The 18357-nt window shown below is 41.2% G+C and overlaps 1 long non-coding RNA gene across 1 annotated transcript in view; it reads right to left on the reverse strand.

Moving 5' to 3' along the window:
- LOC144315132 (uncharacterized) overlaps window positions 1-18042 on the reverse strand; it is a 48055-nt gene extending 30013 nt beyond the window's left edge. The window contains exon 1 of the long non-coding RNA XR_013380910.1: window positions 17825-18042. This is a non-coding gene — a long non-coding RNA (uncharacterized LOC144315132). The remainder of the gene's footprint in view (window positions 1-17824) is intronic.
- Window positions 18043-18357: the final 315 nt, after the last annotated feature.

An 18357-nucleotide genomic window follows, 5' to 3' on the forward strand; every position in this document is an offset into this window, starting at 1 on the left:
CAGCAACTTCTAAAAGTTTTCAGAAGGCAAGGAGTATGGGGAAGAGAGAGAAATGAGGAGAATGAAGAAAATAAATGAAAACGACCACAGTATTTTCAGTCCTGGGAAATTTCTCTTCCAGACTGGCTTCGCAGGAGTCTGCTGCCTGTTTCTGGGTGGGCATGCCTGATGGTAGATATCCTGTGGTCTGAGATGCAGTGGATTATTAAAGTAGATTTATGTGTGTGGCCACTAACAATCCTGCATAGAAATAGCCCAATCAATTTCCTTTCCAAGAGTAGATCTTTGCTGTTTTTCCCATCTTTTCAAGGTGCTTCATAATAATTGAGGTTAATTAACCACCTAGGTATTCGTGTCACTATAAGAAGAATCCCATCCAACTTTCCTACAAGGATTCTTTCAAAATTCCTCAAAATTAGACTGTACCTCATATCTTAACAGCAATTTTTCATGTTCACAGCTCTAAATTCAATCTTGCAAAGAAACATTCAACAAGGGGTATATTATATGGGCACAAACCTGTTTATGTTGATAGTTCAAAGACAAATTGGCCCAAAACTTCCAAATGATTCTTAGCTAACAGTTTATTGAGAATGAGTTGGTGGCAATAAGCTACTCATCCTGACTTTTATCCTAAAGATTTATTCAGAAATTTTAACAAGGCTCTGCCTCTCCAGATCCAGCATGGCAATATTGAATGATGGCTGAAAGACTGATTTCAATGTTCAATTCCAAAAGCACAGTTTTTCAGAAGCATTTTCCTCACTTTTCTAGCACCCACGTAACTACCTTAAAGAATTGGAAACAAATTTTGCTCTCTGTGACTTTTCCATAGCCAATTGTGTCAAGAATATATTAAGTATGCAATAAACATTTGCTATAGATTGAACCTGTGGGAGCAATAATCGCTTTTCTTGAGTACCTGCATATTTCAGGCCAAGTGAAATCTTGGATTTATCCACCCTCTTCCAAAAGAAACAACGATTGTGGTAAAATATTTGGATTAATAACATCATTTCATATTTTAGTTTGCACAGTGCTTCCACTCCATTAGTGTGCTTTGCAACAAAGCCTCCTTATAATGTTTTCCAGAAGGCCAAACTTTTTAAAAAATGAAGAATTAAGTCTGGTTGATTGTAAGCTACTCCCAAAAGTTAGTTAGAACTTTGTGAAATTTCTTTATTAATAGCACTTAATTCATTCTCCATCAGCTTGAAAATACATCATCCTCCTCTGAGCAGCCAGCAACAGATTATTCACTAGGTCTGAAATAACCTAATGAGATAGGACATGGAAATTAAATACAAAAGAAGGTAATATGGAGAACTAAAACATGCTTATTTTATGAAATTTTAGGTTTCAGTAACTTAAAATACTTCCTATATACAAAGATTGGCATCTGAAGGTTTTTTCCCACTGTAAAAAGCTGTGAAGACAGAAAACATAGTGTTTTTTTTTTTTTTTTAAGATTTTATTTATTTGAGAGAGAGAGAAAGGGAGAGAGCAAGTGAGGGAGGTCTGGAGGGAGAGGAACAAGCAGACTCTGTGCTGAGCATGGAACTCAACATAGGGCTCAATCCCAGAATGCTGAGATCATGACCTGAGCTGAAATCAAGAATCAGACACCTAACCAACTGAGCCACCCAGACACCCCAAGCATACTATTTTGGTCAATAAAGCAACAAAGGCTCACGAAGACCGGAGGGTTAGGGTGACCAATGGGGCTGAAGTGTTTTCTGAAAAGCAGAACGTTTGGTGCTAAGACTGGAAAAGTCCCTAGTAAACCAGTACAGTTTGTCATCCTAGCACAGAGCACTGAGAATCTCTACCTTTGGGTTCTAATCCCAGCCCTACCTGAGGGTTAGTCCTGCCCTGGGTGTCAATATAGAATCCTCCTTCCTTGGGGAGATGACAAATATTTTCCCACCTTGGTCGTATTAGGACTTCACCTTGGAGCACAAAAGGGTGGCCTCAGTGTCCAGAGAACTGACACAGCGCAAAAAGCTCCAGACATATTCACTCATTTAATTAACTTATCCCACATGACAACTCAATGGGTTAGGTATTTGTGATCTCGTGACTATAATAAGACATATATATTTGGTCTTTGTCCATATTCGCAGCACAGAGCTCCTAAAACCCTTGGGATTGCTGAAATGAGAGGCGAGGGAAACTGTCTTTTGTCATGCTAATGAGGTGACTTTTGGAAAGCCTCTCAGTCACCTAAAGGTGGGGACTGGTCACCAGAGGAATCAACCATGTAATTAGAGATTGAACTTTCAGTTCCACCCCTTATTTCCAAGAAGGGGAGAAGGCTAGAGAGAGAGAGAGTTAATCACCAATGGCCCATGACTTAGCTAATCATGCCTATATAATGAAACCTCCATAAAAATTTAGCATGAAAGCTCCAAGCTCTCCCTATACCTTGCCCTATGCATCTCTTCTACATGGCTGCTCCTCACTTATATCCTTTCATAGTAAATGGGTAAACATAAGCAATGCTTCTCTGAGTTCTGTGAGCTGCTGTAGCAAATTAATTGAATCCAAGCAGGTGGGAACCTCCACTGTCCCTAGCCCACCAGTCAGAAGCACTGGTGACAGCCTGGACTTGTGATCGACATCTGACGTTGAGGCGGGGGAGGCAGTCTCCTGGGGCTGAACCTTTAACCTGAGGGACGTGACACCACCTCTAGGTACATAGTGTCAGAATGGAGTTGAATAGTAGGACGCTCAGGTAATGTTGGAGGATTGCTCAGTGGTGTGAAAAAAGAAGCACACACATTGGAATTGGTGTCAGAATCAGAGTGGTATTCTCAGGGCGCCTGGGTGGCTCAGTCAGTTGAGCATCTGCCTTCAGCTCAGGTCATGATCTCAGGGTCCTGAGATCGAGCCCTGCATTGGGCTCCCTGCTCATCAGGGAGTTTGCTTCTCCCTCTCCCTCTGCTACTCCTCCTGTTTGTTCTCTCTTTCTGTCTCTCTCCCTCTCCCTCTCCGTCTCCTTCTGTCAAATAAATGAATAAAATCTTAAAAAAAAAAAAAGAATCATAGTGATATTCTCATGACTCCCATCTTATGTGAGAATATGAAGGAAAAAGAGGCTAAGAAAGCTTGATTGGGAAGGGGAGTCGCTCAATCAGAGCAGTGAGCCCATAGGCCATATCCATTCCGCCCTTGGCCAACTTTCCTGAGAACCCTGGGGGCTAGGAGAAATCTCAGAAGCCAAATCCACCTCAGGTTCCTCTGCTGTTGACTGACCATACTCGTGTCATCACAGAGCTGTGAGGAGCTACCCTGTGGTAAGATCCTTCATGGGCTCTCAAATAAGGAAAGGCCCTGTTCAAGGGTGTTCGTCCCAGTGTGTGCCCTGTAAAAGGGTGAAATGCAAAAGAAAGTTTAAGACGATTGGTTTTTTCATCCAGAGCATGAACACTTCCCACTCAATGTGACTTCTTCACAGTCATGGCCCCAAACCTTCCCAAATGAGGAGGCCAGGACTCCTCACTGTGTAACGGGCTGGGGAGCCAGTGCTCAGAACACCCCCCCACCCCCCCCACCGCTCCTCCGGAAAATTCAGAGCAAGAGAGGGAAGCCCAAAGGAGGAAAGGAACAAAGGTTAGTCCTGCTGGCAGGGAGAAGATAAAGTTGGGGGTGGAGAAGGAGAAAGGTAATGTCAGCCAAAGGCAATAAACAGGCCTTCCACAAGTGCCTCAGAGCAACACTGGGGAGTCGAAGGAAATTAGCCCATTAATAAAGGAGAAGGGAAGGAAATGACTGCTTCAAGAATGTCTGGGGCACTCAACTATTTAAAAATATTTTTAGTAGGAAAACTAAAGGGGCCCTTGCATAAAGAGCAGGGGATCCGTATCAACCTGACAGCCCTAAGAGCTAATAATGCTAAGTGTAGACAGCTGAGAGAGCCAAGTAGCCAGGGGCCCGCCTGTCAGACAGGTGACATAAAGAGAGTTGTCATCTTAAGGAAAAACCTGTCAGGCTGGTCATTTTCTTAGGGGGAAGACGTCAGGGTAGCAAAACGGTAGGCCTTGCACAGGTGTAGATATGCCAGCTTTGACTCCTCTCTCTCTTTTGGAGACCTCAGGCCATGTTCCCAGACTGTCTGCTTCAAAGTTTCCATGTCTATCATGTGAAGCTGTGAACACTTCCCTCCTGTGAGGTTCTCGTCAGGATCACAGAGAGCACAGGAAGTCTCCATGAATGGCAGCCATTGGCCCTGCCAGGCCCACAACCCCATTAAACCCCAAATCCCAAAATCTGAAAACCAAAAGGGTTTCGATAACCCATGTGGCAACAACAATGTCATTTGAAGTTATTTGACGGTCGAGGAGGGTGTGGGTGGCTCAGTCAGTTGAGCATCGGACTCTTGATTTCTGCTCAGGCACGTGAGATCCAGCCCAAGTCAGGCTCTGCACTGAGTATGGAGCCTGCTTAGGATTCTCTTTCCCCTCCTCCTGTACCTCCTCCTCCAAACTAACATGAATTGATTATTTATATTTTATATTTACATTATTTATTATATTATTTTAATATGTATATCTCTGTTATTTATATTATTTTAATATTTATACTATTAATTATATTATATTATTTATATTGTTATGATATTAGACTACATTTAATATTTATTCCACTTGATGTGAATATATTTTCCGCTATGGAAATACTAATGTGTTTGATTAGGGGGTGCTGTTCCAGATCCCAGTGGGAGTTGTTCTACAAGATATGGTATATGCACATTTCTTTCCTGAAATCTAAACAATTCTGAATCATATTGGTTCCAAGAGTTTTGGAAAAGAGCATATGGACCCACAACTTGGTGAGTCTCAGCTCCATGCCCTCTTTAGGAGCAGCATAGCTCTGGCATGGAATCCTGACCTTATAGCCCAACTGGAGGATCAACCTCAGAATAGTTCCTCCCAAATTCCGTGAGGCCTTGACTCGGCCAGCCCTGCTCAAGAAAATGGCAGAGGAGAGCATAATTTATTAGCTGTTAATGTTGTTACGCAACAAACTTGATCTCTGAGTTGCAAAAGCTCAATTGAAAGAGGTAAAAATGTAAAATGATCATAATGATCAAAGTGTTAAAAGTCTGGAAAATATATGAGTTTCATGGGAAGAAGTTTCCAGAAGTCAGAATGACACTTGAAGCTCTTTTTTTTTAAACTACTACTTTTATTCAGCATTATGCTCTTTTTCTATTGTGGTTTAGTGTCAGTCTTATCAAATTCAGCTAGCATTTTGAGCATAAGGGTATCGTAAGTAAGCTGAAAATTTGGATATACAGATAATAGAAAGCAATATGCTCACACTGGGCGGTCAGGATGGCAAAGGGGAGGTAAGAATGTCTTAACCAAGGAATCAGGCGGGTGAAATGGTGTGGAGGAAAGAGGTGTGTGTGAAGAGAGGCAGGACCACCCCTGCCACTTGCCTGGGGCTGTTTGTGAATGGGTGAGTGGGTGTGCATGGACACGTCTGTGTGCCATGCACATACTTTCCTGCTCCACCTTCCATCCCTCCCCAAGGCTCTCTCCTCTCTCTCATGAATACACTGTAATATGCATGTCTCCACCCACCATCCTGAAGCAGGAAATGCATTTTCCACAGCCCTATATCTCAGGCTGAGGACAAGGCACAGGTAACTTACTACCTGAGCTCACCTCGAACCCAGGGCTGCATCCTCCTTCCCGGTTGCTAAGGTTCACTTGCAGGAGGCAGGATTGTGTAGTGGTTAGGAATGTGGCCCTAGAGTCCCTGTGTGAGTCGTAACCCTGTATGAGTCTAGTTGTTACTTGGTATTCCTACATTCAGTCTCCCTGTCTGTAAAATGGGACAATAGCTATAGTACTTTCCTCATGGGGCTTTAGGAGACTTAAATGAGACAATTCTTATAAAGCTGACCATAGGGCCTGACACAGCAATTTCTCCATCCATGGGCTCAGGGTCCTCTGCTTGCAGCCTCTCCGGAGATCCCAGCCCTGCCAAACAGCCAGGCTGGCACAGACATCTCCAATTCCCACTAAGACAATTGAACCACAAATAAAAACACATTTTATTGTGGGGTCTCCCTGGCCAACAGCTGTTAATTTGGGGATTCATTATTTTCTTAATCCCATTAAGCCCTCAGTCTCCAAATCTCTCAGCTAAATTGCCCCGCCACTGCCTGCTTTCCCACAAGTAAATTTACTCCTGGCTCCTTTGTTTGTTCTTGACCTTCTTGTCAGTTGTGACAGTGTCCAAGGAGATCCTAGTTGTGCAGATTTGCTTCGACGGGACCAGCAGGGTGGGAGCCAGGCTTTGTCTACAGGCAACATGGCGGCTCCATGTCTAAGCTGCTTGCCCTGCTGGTGGTGTTGCAAAACTTCCAAGTTTTATGGGCAGAAAGGATTCCAAGAATCTTTTTTCAGATAAGAAATTCTGGAAGAGAGACTGCTCAAATGATATCTTTTAGAATTTGAAAAATGCTTACTTGCCTTTCTCCTCCTTCTTTATGTTGAAAGATGATTCTTTGATTATTGGAACCTCTCTTTTATTCCATGCACCTAGTGCAGATTTTTCATCAAAAATGAGGAACAGTGGTCCTATAAGAGGACTCAGAATACAGCTGGGGGCGGGGCTCCTGTACCACCCTGGTCTCTGCCGCTGCCCTCCAAAGGCTGGTCAAGACACAGCAAAGGCATCACTAAACATGGCCTTCATCACCCCTTGGGGAATGTGAAGTGCCAGACCCTAATTCTGAAAAGAATACTGAAATTACTTACATAAAATGAACTTTAGGGATTAAAAAAATAGAAGATGCAAATTAGGGGAGGTGAGAGAACAGGTCCGTGACACACGTACCAAATATTCAGCCAAAATAAGAAATGTCTTCACTTCGACACTGACTAGGATGCCATCCAGAGATACCACACCGTTTGTTGAGCCCTCCCTGTGGCAGGCGCAGTGGCAAGCACTTACGTCGTTATTCTAGTGTAAATCCTGCATGGTGCCTATGATGGCTGTGTGTCCTGCCTCATGCCAAAGAGAACAACAGCCTCAGAGAGGTTTAGGGCTCGGTAGATGACAGGGCCAGGGTTCAAGCTTAAGACCATTTGTCTCCAAAGCCAGCAACTTGCCACGTGCCATCACATCTTTTTAGGATTGTTTCAATCGCAACACAACATCAACAGTGAATGTGGGCATATGACCAGATTTTCTTCCTTCTTTTTAAATTATACAGTCTTGGGGCAGCCCCGGTAGCTCAGCGGTTTAGCGCCGCCTTCAGCCCAGGGCCTAATCCTGGAGACCCGGGATCGAGTCCCTGTCGGGCTCCCTGCATGGAGCCTGCTTCTCCCTCTGCCTGTGTCTCTGCCTCTCTCTCTCTCTCTCTCTCTCTCATAAATAAATAAAATCTTTAAAAAATTTTTTAAAATTTAAAAATAAATTATACAGTCTTCTCTTTCCTGATAATTCCCTTTTGCAATTTCCATTTCTTTATTCACGTATGTATGCATTCACTCACTTATTTGATGCGCGCTCTCTCTCCCTCTCCCTCACACACACACATACAGAGGAATTACTACTATAATCACTGTCCTTGAAGAATTTACAGAGGAATCTGTTCAAAGTCTGCTGCAGTGCAGTTTGCTACAAAGTGTAAGTTCATGCATTTTACCAGAAGATAAGACCAAAAAGAAATAGAGGCAGAAAAACAGTTTACAGACAAAAGGAAGAGAAGACATCTTAGCAGGACAAAAGACTGCTCAAATTAAATGTTATTCATGCTTTACTGTTGCCATCTGACAATCTCCCCATTGCCTGTAGGCTGCACTGCCAGCCTATACACAGAAAAGCTTCTCTGTGCACAAGGTAGAGACCAATTCACTTTCTGTATCTGATAACAAGGGAATCAGAATCTGTTTGGTGCCATCAAAGGTCTTCTAAAACAACACAAGCACTGTTGCATTTTCTGGAAAATGCACTGTGTGCATTTTCTGGAAGAGGGCAGAAGTGTGTTAGTGTGTTAGAGAGGTTAGAGTGTTTCTGGACTGAGAGCCATGATGACCGTCTACAGATATTTAAAGGGTGTAAATGAAGACTTGACTGCTTTAGGACATCTTGGTTTACTAAAGATGCAGAAGAGTCTGGTAAGGTATTTCTGAACTCAGACCACCCCCCTCCCCTGAAACTTTCTATTTGGGACCTGGAGGATATAACCCAGCAGAGAGTGGGCCTTGGGCTCTGAGTGGACAGAGAGACCTGGAAGATTTTATCCATGAAGACAAGACCAACACAGTGGTCAGATGGCCTCCACAGAGGGATGATGATTGCACATTAATGGCTCCAGGAGAGTGGAAAGTATTCATTGACACTGCACTGAGGAGAGAAAAATACAGAAGTACCTCCAGTTTTAGGAAGAGTTCAGAGGGGAGAAGTGTACCATTGATCACCCAGCCTGTAACAGCCAGTCCTCATCTCGTTTCATTCTCCACTGTTCTCCACCTTTCCTCTGCATATCTTTGGAACTTTCCATGGAAGTGTGGGATGAGAACAGAGTAAAGGTTCTCAAAGTAGTTAAATTATATTCCCTTTTGGCAACTCTTGGGAGAGGCTCTCTAGATTAATTTAGCACTATTAATTATTATGAAGTTATTAAGGTTAAAGTTTCTTGGAACACTTATGGCTATCATTTATCCAGATAACTGGTCCCAAGTTTGTGTGGGTAATTGGGTTTTGGAGATACGTACTCAGATTTGGGGGTGGGAGGCAGGTATCGTTGCATAACACAATGGAACCATATGAAAAGAAATCATGTTAAGTGTTATGATCCAAGATGAAGGCTAACTCTACAGAACCTAGATTTTTCATGACCTGTGAATGCCCTCAGAAAGACAATGAACTGATGAAGTCTTTAGATAGGTGTAAGCCGCACAATTAAGAGATTGTTTGTAACAGACCCAACCAATGACAGGGCCTTCAGAGCAGACCGAAAAAACAAAAACAAAAACCACCAAACAAACCAAACTAAAAACAAAAACAAAAACCCCTTTGGAGAAGTCAGCATGAAGATGAAGAGAACTTCCCTTAAGCCTTACATAAGAGGTGGCTAAAGATTTCTTTACAAATACTGAATAGTGAAAGTCCCAAACAAGAGGGAAAATGTCTCAGTTCCATCCAAAAGCTATAAATGAAGCTAAATGGGAACATACGGTTATTTAACATTTCTATAGGACTGTCTGTTTGCCAAAAGATTTATAATCACTTGTTCCTTAATATTCATAACATCCCTCTAAAGCACAGTTTCCCATACTGGAGCTGTGAGGCCATGGGGATGGTGGAAGAGTTCCAAGAGAGTCATGGGGATTGGAGCTGTAGTATTTCAAACAGCTGTCTGGTGGCGATGGAAAATCGTAGGCTAGAGGAGGAAGGTACAGAGTTCCCAGCACCCTGTGCTCCCTGAGCAAGTCTCCCCCTGGACCCCGACCCCTTTTTGGGAGCAGGCCTGCCTACTTTCAGCATCCTAGGCTCTGCGTACTCTCCTGTCCTCCGGAGCACCAGGGCCATCTTTACCTCCAACAACCAGTGTAGAGAAGAGGATTTGGGGCCCCTGGGTGGCTCAGTGGTTGAGCATCTGCCTTTGGCTCAGGGTGTCATCCCAAGGTCCTGGGATCAAGTCCCATACTAGGCTTCCTGAAGGAGCCTGCTTCTCCCTCTGCCTATGTCTCTGTCTCTCTCTGTGTCTCTCATGAATAAATAAATAAAATCTTTTTTTTTTAAAAAAGAAAGAAAACAAGAGATAATACATAGAAAATACATCTATATGTATCTATAAAAATAAATAGATAACAACACAAATACTTATAAATTCAGTGCATGGATATAATAAAACTTGATAAACCTTAAGGGTTCTCCGAATCATGATCTTTGATGTATTTCTTCTGACTGTCTTGCTGAGGTAGTACACTGGAAACCCCATTTGACCAATGCCCCTGTTTTTATTCCACAATACCCAGCTTTAGCAGAGTCTAATGACTTTTATTTTCTGAGACATTTTCTTTCTGGACGACAAAATTGAAATGAGATTTTTTTTTTTCTAAAGGACATTAAGTAAGTTCTTATCTGAAATAAAAATTTACATCTTCAGGTATCTGACAGCCATTCTATCAGGATCCTCCCCTTCACAGAAGTTATCCTGTTCTGGACATTTCTTCACCTTCCTCATATTCCATGTTGTAGTCTTTAAATTGGATTGAAAAAGGAGATTGAAGCTACAGAATTCAATGATAGTGATGATGATGGTGGCCACTTGCAGGTCAAATGTAGTCCTTTATTTTGGAGTATCACTATCCTAAGGGGAAGTGTTATGTCATCACAGTTCCAGAAAATAAAGAAATCTGATGACTCAGATACCCTAACAATGACAAAGTTCATTATTTAGTGTATTAGCCAGTCAGGGGAAGGAAGGTGATTTCCTTGTGTGCAGCTCTGCGGCTAGCAATTGCTGCAGGAAAAGAAACTATAAGTTGACAACTAGAGGAGTCTCACCATCATGGCCTTATGTTTAAGAAGAATTCCTACTAGCTCAGAATAAACCCTGGCTCTCTCCTCACATACATTTTTTGCAAAGAGCTGATTCAGAAAGCCTCACCTCACTTCAAGATGAGTAGCCAGAAAGGAATCGGTACGGAACCTATGCATGAGAGAAGGTGAAAGAAACAAGAACAACAAATGAAGAAGAGTGGAAAAAGATTCACTAGACAAATATTGTCACAAAATAGGTGAAATTTGGGACTCAAAGTATTGTCATGCATTGAAAAAAAAAAAAAACCTAGTGAAGCAATCATCTTTAAAAACCAGGAGCTCGAAACAAAACAAAACAAGAGCCCAGACATACAATTGTTTAGGAAAAATTGAGCAAGAGAAGAGGAGGTAAAACAAGAACTAGCAGAACTTAGCAAAGAAGGTGACAGAGAAATAAGGACAACAGTGGTGGCAGGAGAAGGGAGGTGCTCTCAGCTGGAAACATATCAGGTACTCACAGGTTGGGAGTGAGCAATGAAATAAAACAGAAATGAATGAAAGTTTGTAAAGGATTAACGGAAGAGTGAATAGTATATAAAATATATCTGAAAAAGGGGTGCTTAGTGGCTCAGTTGGTTGAGCATCAGACTCTTGGTTTCCACTCAGGGTGTGATCTCAGGGTTGTGAGATCGAGCCCTGCATGAGGCTCCATACTCAGTGGGGAGTCAGCTTGAGATTCTTTTTCCCTCTCTCTCTGCTCCTCCACCTCCATGTTCACACACTCTCTCTCTCCCCCAAATAAATAAAGAAATCTTTAAATATATGTATGAAAAAGAAAATAGAAAATATGAAGCAGTAATCATATTTTTTTAAATAAAATAACTGTTAACACTTTCCATATGTAAAAGACCAGACTATTCAGATTAAAAGGGGTTACTCGAGGATCCCTGGGTGGCTCAGCGGTTTAGTGCCTGCCTTTGGCCAGGAGAGCGGTCCTGGAGTCCCGGGATCGAGTCCTGCATCGGGCTCCTGGCGTGGGGCCTGCTTCTCCTTCCTCCTGTGTCTCTGCCTCTCTCTCTCTCTCTTTCTATATCTATCATAAATAAATAAATAAATCTTTATAAATAAATAAATAAATAAATAAATAAATAAATAAATAAATAAAAGGGGTTACTCCATTGCAGGCAAAATTAACACAAAATAATCGACATCAAATCATAGCCTAGAAAAGTTTTTGGACTATAAAGATACAAAGGAATCCTTTGAACTTTCTGATAGCAAGACCAAGTCACCTATAAAGAGACTTAACAAACCCAAGCTGCTCTTAAGTTTCACCATAGCAACACTCAGAAGACCTAAAAGAGATTTAAACAATGTCTACAATGCATGACCAGAGAATTTTACATCTAGCCAAATCATTTCCAAGTCAAAAAGCAGAACACAAATATTTTTAATGTACAAATACTGGGAAAATTTGCGATGTCTAGGAGGCTCAGTGGTTGAGAGTCTGCCTTTGGTTCAGGTCATGATCCTGAGCCAAAAAAAAAAAAAAAAAAAAAAAAATTGAGAAAATTTAAGTTTCCTATATGAGCTTTAGATCCCTTTTATTATTCCTTTTAGTGCAAATCAAAAAAAAATAATGTAATTAGTAAATTTAATATACATAGAACTCTCTATACCTTGAGAATATACTTTTCCAAGTACTCTTGGAATAGTCAAAAAAATTGACTATATATACAAGGGTAAAAGAAAGCTTCAATAAATTCCAAAATTTGGAATGAGCACAGAAAAGCCTCTCTGATCATGAAGCAATTCATTAAAAATAAAATTAGGAGAAAAAAGAAAAATCCTTCCACTTGGAAATGCTAAAATACTCTTGTACAACTTTACCATCAGGGATGGATTTGAATAATGAAATAAAGATGATTACATTAGCATATATCAGAACCTATACCATAGAGCAGAACTCTGAGGAAAATTTCTGGGTTTAATATTACATTTATATAAGAGAAAGAAAGCATGTAGACATAAATTTAACCAAAAAGTGAAAATTTACAAAACAAATATAAACTGTAGAAGGTGACAACTTTAAAATGCTATTAAGAAACAAAAGATTTGAATAAATGGAAAGGCATATCATGTTCTTAAACAGGGAGACTAAGCAAAAACCTGAACTCTCTAAAAAATTCTATAAATGAAATGTGAAGCCAATAAAGATATAAAATTAAAAAAAAAAACAAAAAACTTTCTAAAGCTTATAAGAAATATCAACAGGTATTACTCCATTTTTGGTAATAATGGATTCAGTTGCTTTTTTTTTTTTAAAGATTTTATTGATTTATTCATGAGAGACACAGAGAGAGAAGCAGAGACACAAGCAGAGAGAGAAGCAGACTCTCTGCAGGGGCTCTGATACAGGCTCGATACCAGGACCCCAGAATCATGACCTGAGTCAAAGGCAGACACTCAACCACTGAGCCACCCAAGCATCCCAGGCTCAGTTATTTAGATTAACCCTTCCACGATTACCTGGGTGGTGCAGTAGGTTAAGTGACCAACTCTTGGTTTCACCTCAGGTCATGATCTCCGGGTTGATGAGACAGAGCCTGGTGTTGGTCTCTACACTAAACTTAAGAGTCTGCTTAAGATTCTCTCTCCCTCTTCCTCTGCCCCTCCCACCCTCTGCTCAAGAACATATTCTCTCTCTCTCTTTCTCTCTAAAAAAAAAAAAAAGAAATAGGTTAACCCTTCCTCTGGAAACAATGAAACATTGAATAAAATATTAAATAAGATTGTTCTTAAAAGCACTGAAAAGCTGACAAATCACAAGGACCTACTGAATGACTAGCATTTTGCATGAATATCTTTTTTGATCTAGTTAAATTGAGTTGGCTCTGATTTTAATAGAGCTTCAGGATGAAGAAGACCCAAATACTCCAAGGCCAGGATTCACCCAAGGTCAAAGGAAGGGTCTCATGGAACACTCTTGCCCATATTAGCTGGGACTCCCAAAGGTGAACCAGAGGCAAATCTGCTTCCCTTTCTCCTACCTCAGGGGACTTTAGGGAGAATTTCCTTAATAGTAAGCAAAGCAGGAAAAAGAAAACAAACAGGCCTGTCCCTGTTAGATGTCACTATTAAGCCATTGGTCAAGTGATGAATTTGGTTTAAAGTGATACCACATCATAGTGCTTCCAAACACACGGCAGGAACAAACTCTAATCATCCCTGGGAGCAGACACTCTTATCCTAGGCCTCAGGGATTTTGTACAAATAATTTTTCATGAGCAGTAAGCATTGCAGTTGAAGACTACCAAACACACTAGAAAGCAAGACACCATTAGTTAATGCCAGCACAAATAGAGAGACAGAAGGGGTGATTCACACAACTTTGGCTATCTGAATGATCACCCACAGAGTATAAACAGCTAAGCCAATTTTATTTAAATAAATAGAAGATAAGCTTTAAATATCTGCAAGGAGTATGAACCATGAATGTGACAAGATGGTTGGAAAACCAAACAGAACTAGAAATGAAAGATACAGTAACAGAAAAATACAGTAAAAATATTAATGGATGGAAGTGGCATCAGACTAGATATAGAAGATGAATTAGAAAATTGAAGAAAATGAGAATAAACTCTACAGAATTGTAGTGCAGAGAAGTAAAAAAAAAAAGAAAATATGAGAGAAGCTTAAGGGATATGGAAGATACAGAAGGTCTCTCTTCTCAAAGAGAATCTCTCTCAAGAGTGTAAATGGTGGGGCACCTGGGTCGCTTGGTTGGTTAAGCGTCTGCCGTGGCTCAGGTCATGATCGGGGATCCTGGGATGGAGTCCCACAGACAGAAGCCTACTTCTTCCTCTCCCCCTGCCCCTCCTGCCAGCTCGTGCTCTATCTTGCTCTGCTATCTCTCTCAAATAAATAAGTCAAATCTTAAAAAAAAAAAACCCAAAATGTAAATGATATTTCAGAAGAAGAGAAGAGAAAAGAACAGGGTAGTAGATTTGTGAAGGAGTAATATTAAATATGAATGAAAAGAAATTCACATCATGACACATTACAAAGAAACTATGGAATGTTCTACACAAAGAAGATGTTCCAACAAGCAGCAAGAGCTGAAGAGGAGTGTGTGTGTGTGTGTGTGTGTGTGTGTGTGTGTGTGTGTGAGAATTACTGAGGAAGACTAGCTCTACCAGATGTCATACACATTGTAATGTGCTATCAGTGAAAGCCTCATGGCATTGATACATGGGTACCCATGTAACAATAAAAGGCCCAGAAATCAATATGAGATATATTGGAATTCAATATGTGACAGAAGTTCAGAACTCAACTCAATAGGGAGAAGATGGCTTGTTCAATAACGGACACTGGAACATATAAGCCCCAGGGAAAAATATATACTTAGATTTCAGCTTCCCACATTATTACAGTTAAATTCTACATGGATTCAAAATTTAGAAGATAAAAAAACAAAAATATATCTCTGGAAGGAAAAATAGAATATACTTAAAAAATAAACTCTGAGTAGTAGAGGCTTTTCTATGTGTAACAAAAAACTGAGAAACTATAACAGAACGTATCGGTAACTTTTACCATACGAAAGCTTTGAGAAGTGTGTCTTGTACAATAATATCATAAATAAATAAAAAAAAACAGTGAGCTGGTGAAAACATGTGCAGCTTATATCACTAATTAAAGACAACATTTCCTTAATGTGTGAAAAATTTACAGAAATCACTGTGCAAATAATAATGAAATACAAAATGGACAAAAGCTCTAAAACATTTCATCAAAAAAAAAAACACAACAAACTAAAACTGGCTTCTAACCCTATGAAAAGATGCTCAACTTCATTCATAAACAGAGAAATGCAAATTTAATCTAAAAAAGTAATACTGCTCTTTCACTATCAGATTTGGCAGAGGTGAAAGCATTTGATGGCACGTTGTGCTGGCTGTGTGTGGAAGGTCACGGTGAGAATGTAACCTGGTGCTACCCTCTCAGAGAGCATTTGGTTCTATGCACCAAGAATTTACATCACATGCCCTTTGACCCAGCCACTTCACCTCTGGGAATTTCTCTCACAGATATGTACACAAATCTAGGAAATGGAGTGTTCGGGAACATCCATTATTACAACATCATAAAAAACAAAAACGTGGTAACAAAAATCCTTCTCTTATCTATGGGGAGCTTATTTGCCTCCTGTCAGTTGTTTTTCTATCTCTCTCCACCTCATCTCCAGATTACCTGGTCCACTTATCCTACCTCTCAGACCCTTTGTACATGAGAGAACGCTGTGGAGGACCCATTCTTGTTCAGAAAGACATCTCTTTCTCCTGTGGATTCTCTTCTGGCACTTCCACCCACTTCTAGGGACTCACTCGTCAATTGTAATGCCCTTTTATCTTTCCACCCAGACTCCCTGAGAATTTTATCTCGATTAAAAAAATAAACAACAACCGATTTTTAACATAATGCCCTCAAGATGCATCCATGTTGTCTCCAATGGCAGGATTTCCTTCTCTCCATTGCTGAATAATATTTCATTGTAAGTATACATATCATGTCTTCTTTATGCTAAGTGAGATCAAATCAGACAAGGAAAGACTAATACTGTATGATCTCACATGTATGTGACCAATCCAAAGAACCAGAGGTTACAGTGGTGGTTGTCAGGAGTAGTGGGAGTGGGAGAAATGGGAGATGTTGGTCAAAGACTATAAGATTCTGGCTGTAAGATAAATAAGTTCTGGGGATCTTATGGTGATTATAGTTAATAGTACTATATTATGTATTTGGAAGTTACTGAGAGAGTAAATTGTAAATGTTCTTACCACAAACAAGAAATGTTAATTATGTGAGGTGATGAAGTATTAGCTAATTCTATGATGGTAATCATACTGCAGTATGTAAGTGCCTCAAATCCACATATCGTACATCTTAAACTTGCACAATGTTATATAGTATCACAGTAAAAACAAAACATAAACTTTTAAACTCAATCTCCAAAGCCCACTGCAAATGCTCCTCTGCATGAAAACTTCCTTACTCCTTGTAAGCAGAGTACTGTTGGCCTCCCTCCCTCCTCCTCCTGTACATTCTCAAGGGGGCAAAATTTTTTGTGTGTGGGGGAGGGCAAAACATCCTACTCTTTACATCTAAGGCATAGATCTATCTATAGACAGTATATAAACAAATATACAGTGTAGCTGGAGTATTAAAATTTCATGGGGGCAGGGATATTAAGAAAAAAATATTTTTAAAAAGATTTTATTTATTTGAGATAGAGAGATAGAGAGAGTGCACACATGAATGGTGGGGAGGAGCAGAAAGAGAGGGAGAAGCAGACTCCCCACTGAGCAGGGATCCTGATGTGGGGCTTGATCCCAGGACCCTGACCTGAGCCAAAGGCAGATGTTTAACAGACTGAGTCACCCAAGTGCCCTGAAAAAAAAAATTTTAAAAAGCTCCTTAAGGAGCAATAATTTGAAGAAGGTTGACAAATACTGCTCTTGACATTTCCTCCAGGCTGAAGAAGAGGCATGGGAACCCAGTCTGTCCTAAGCCAAGTGAGCTCTCCTTCCTCACGTTGCTCCCCAGTCCCCATTCTCCTCCCATGTTCTTGTCACACTTGCAAGTGGCAAGCTCATTGTCTGTTACCCAGCACCCATGCTGGGATCCTCAGTCATATCTGGTGAACGCCTCTCCCTCACCCTCCACACGGAGCCACACCAAGCCTGCCAGCTGTGCTCCCACTGTCTCTCCCCTCTGGCCTTGACCCCTGCAACAGCCCCCTAGATGGTTTTCATCCACTCTCCGTTCCAATCTGTCTTCCACTTTGTCACTAGAGAGAATGTTCTAAAGCACAAGCTGATTATTTAGTTTTCATGTATTCCTTACTATGTTCCTGTTTGCTTAAAATATGTCTGTAGCAGAAAACACAAGATGTCTACAATTGCCTGCATTCCCCTTCAGACACGATCTATTCTAGCACATTCGACTGTGTGCTTTCCCCAGAACCCATTCAATACTTTTATCCCTCACTGTCTTTTTTGTACCAAATCTTCTGCTCAGAATTCCTTCTCCTCTCTTTTCACTCAAACTCCTCTTCCTACTCCAAGGCCCAGCTCCAATGTTAGAGCTTCTGTTGACTCTGCCCTCACATGATTCCTGCAGAATCACTTGTTGTTTTCTCTGCGCATACACAGGGTGATGTCTACATTTATGTAAAGACGAATGTACCACATTGATTTTCAGCTGGCCCCCTTGTTAGACTATGAACTTTGAGAGCAAGGAGACTTACCAAATCAGCACATTTATTGAGAGAAATCCTCCTATTTCCAAGGTGCCTTGCTGGGTGTGAGAGGAGCAGTCGGTGAATGAATGAGGCTTGCCTGCATGACAATCTGGTAGAGAGGACAGACCTTCAGCAAATTAATTTAACAAGTAGTCATTTAAATATAGTTCCAGAGTGGGAGGAGGAGGGACATCCAGACGGTGAGGCTATCACATGAGGACGTCCTGTGCTAAGAAGCCTGAGATCGTGGAAGACTTGAAATAAAACCAACAAACCAGCAGGCAAACAGACCATGTGTCTGCGGAGCGGTGAGGCGTGGGGCGAGAGGCGGGAGGTGACCCTGGGAACACCCAGCAAGTGACTATTGAGTGGATTAATGCTGGAAGGAGCTACTCCCTGGACACCAAGGGGAATCTGTCCCCTGCTCCTCCAGCTCCTTCGTGCCACACCAGCGGAACCCTGACCTGGATGCGCAGCTGGCGGTGCTTCTGTCCTTGTTGTCACATAGCCTGAAACATAGACTCGGGAGTATTTTACTC

This window comes from Canis aureus, chromosome 6, assembly GCF_053574225.1.
Source record: "Canis aureus isolate CA01 chromosome 6, VMU_Caureus_v.1.0, whole genome shotgun sequence".
In the NCBI taxonomy this organism is placed as follows: Eukaryota; Metazoa; Chordata; class Mammalia; order Carnivora; family Canidae; genus Canis; species Canis aureus.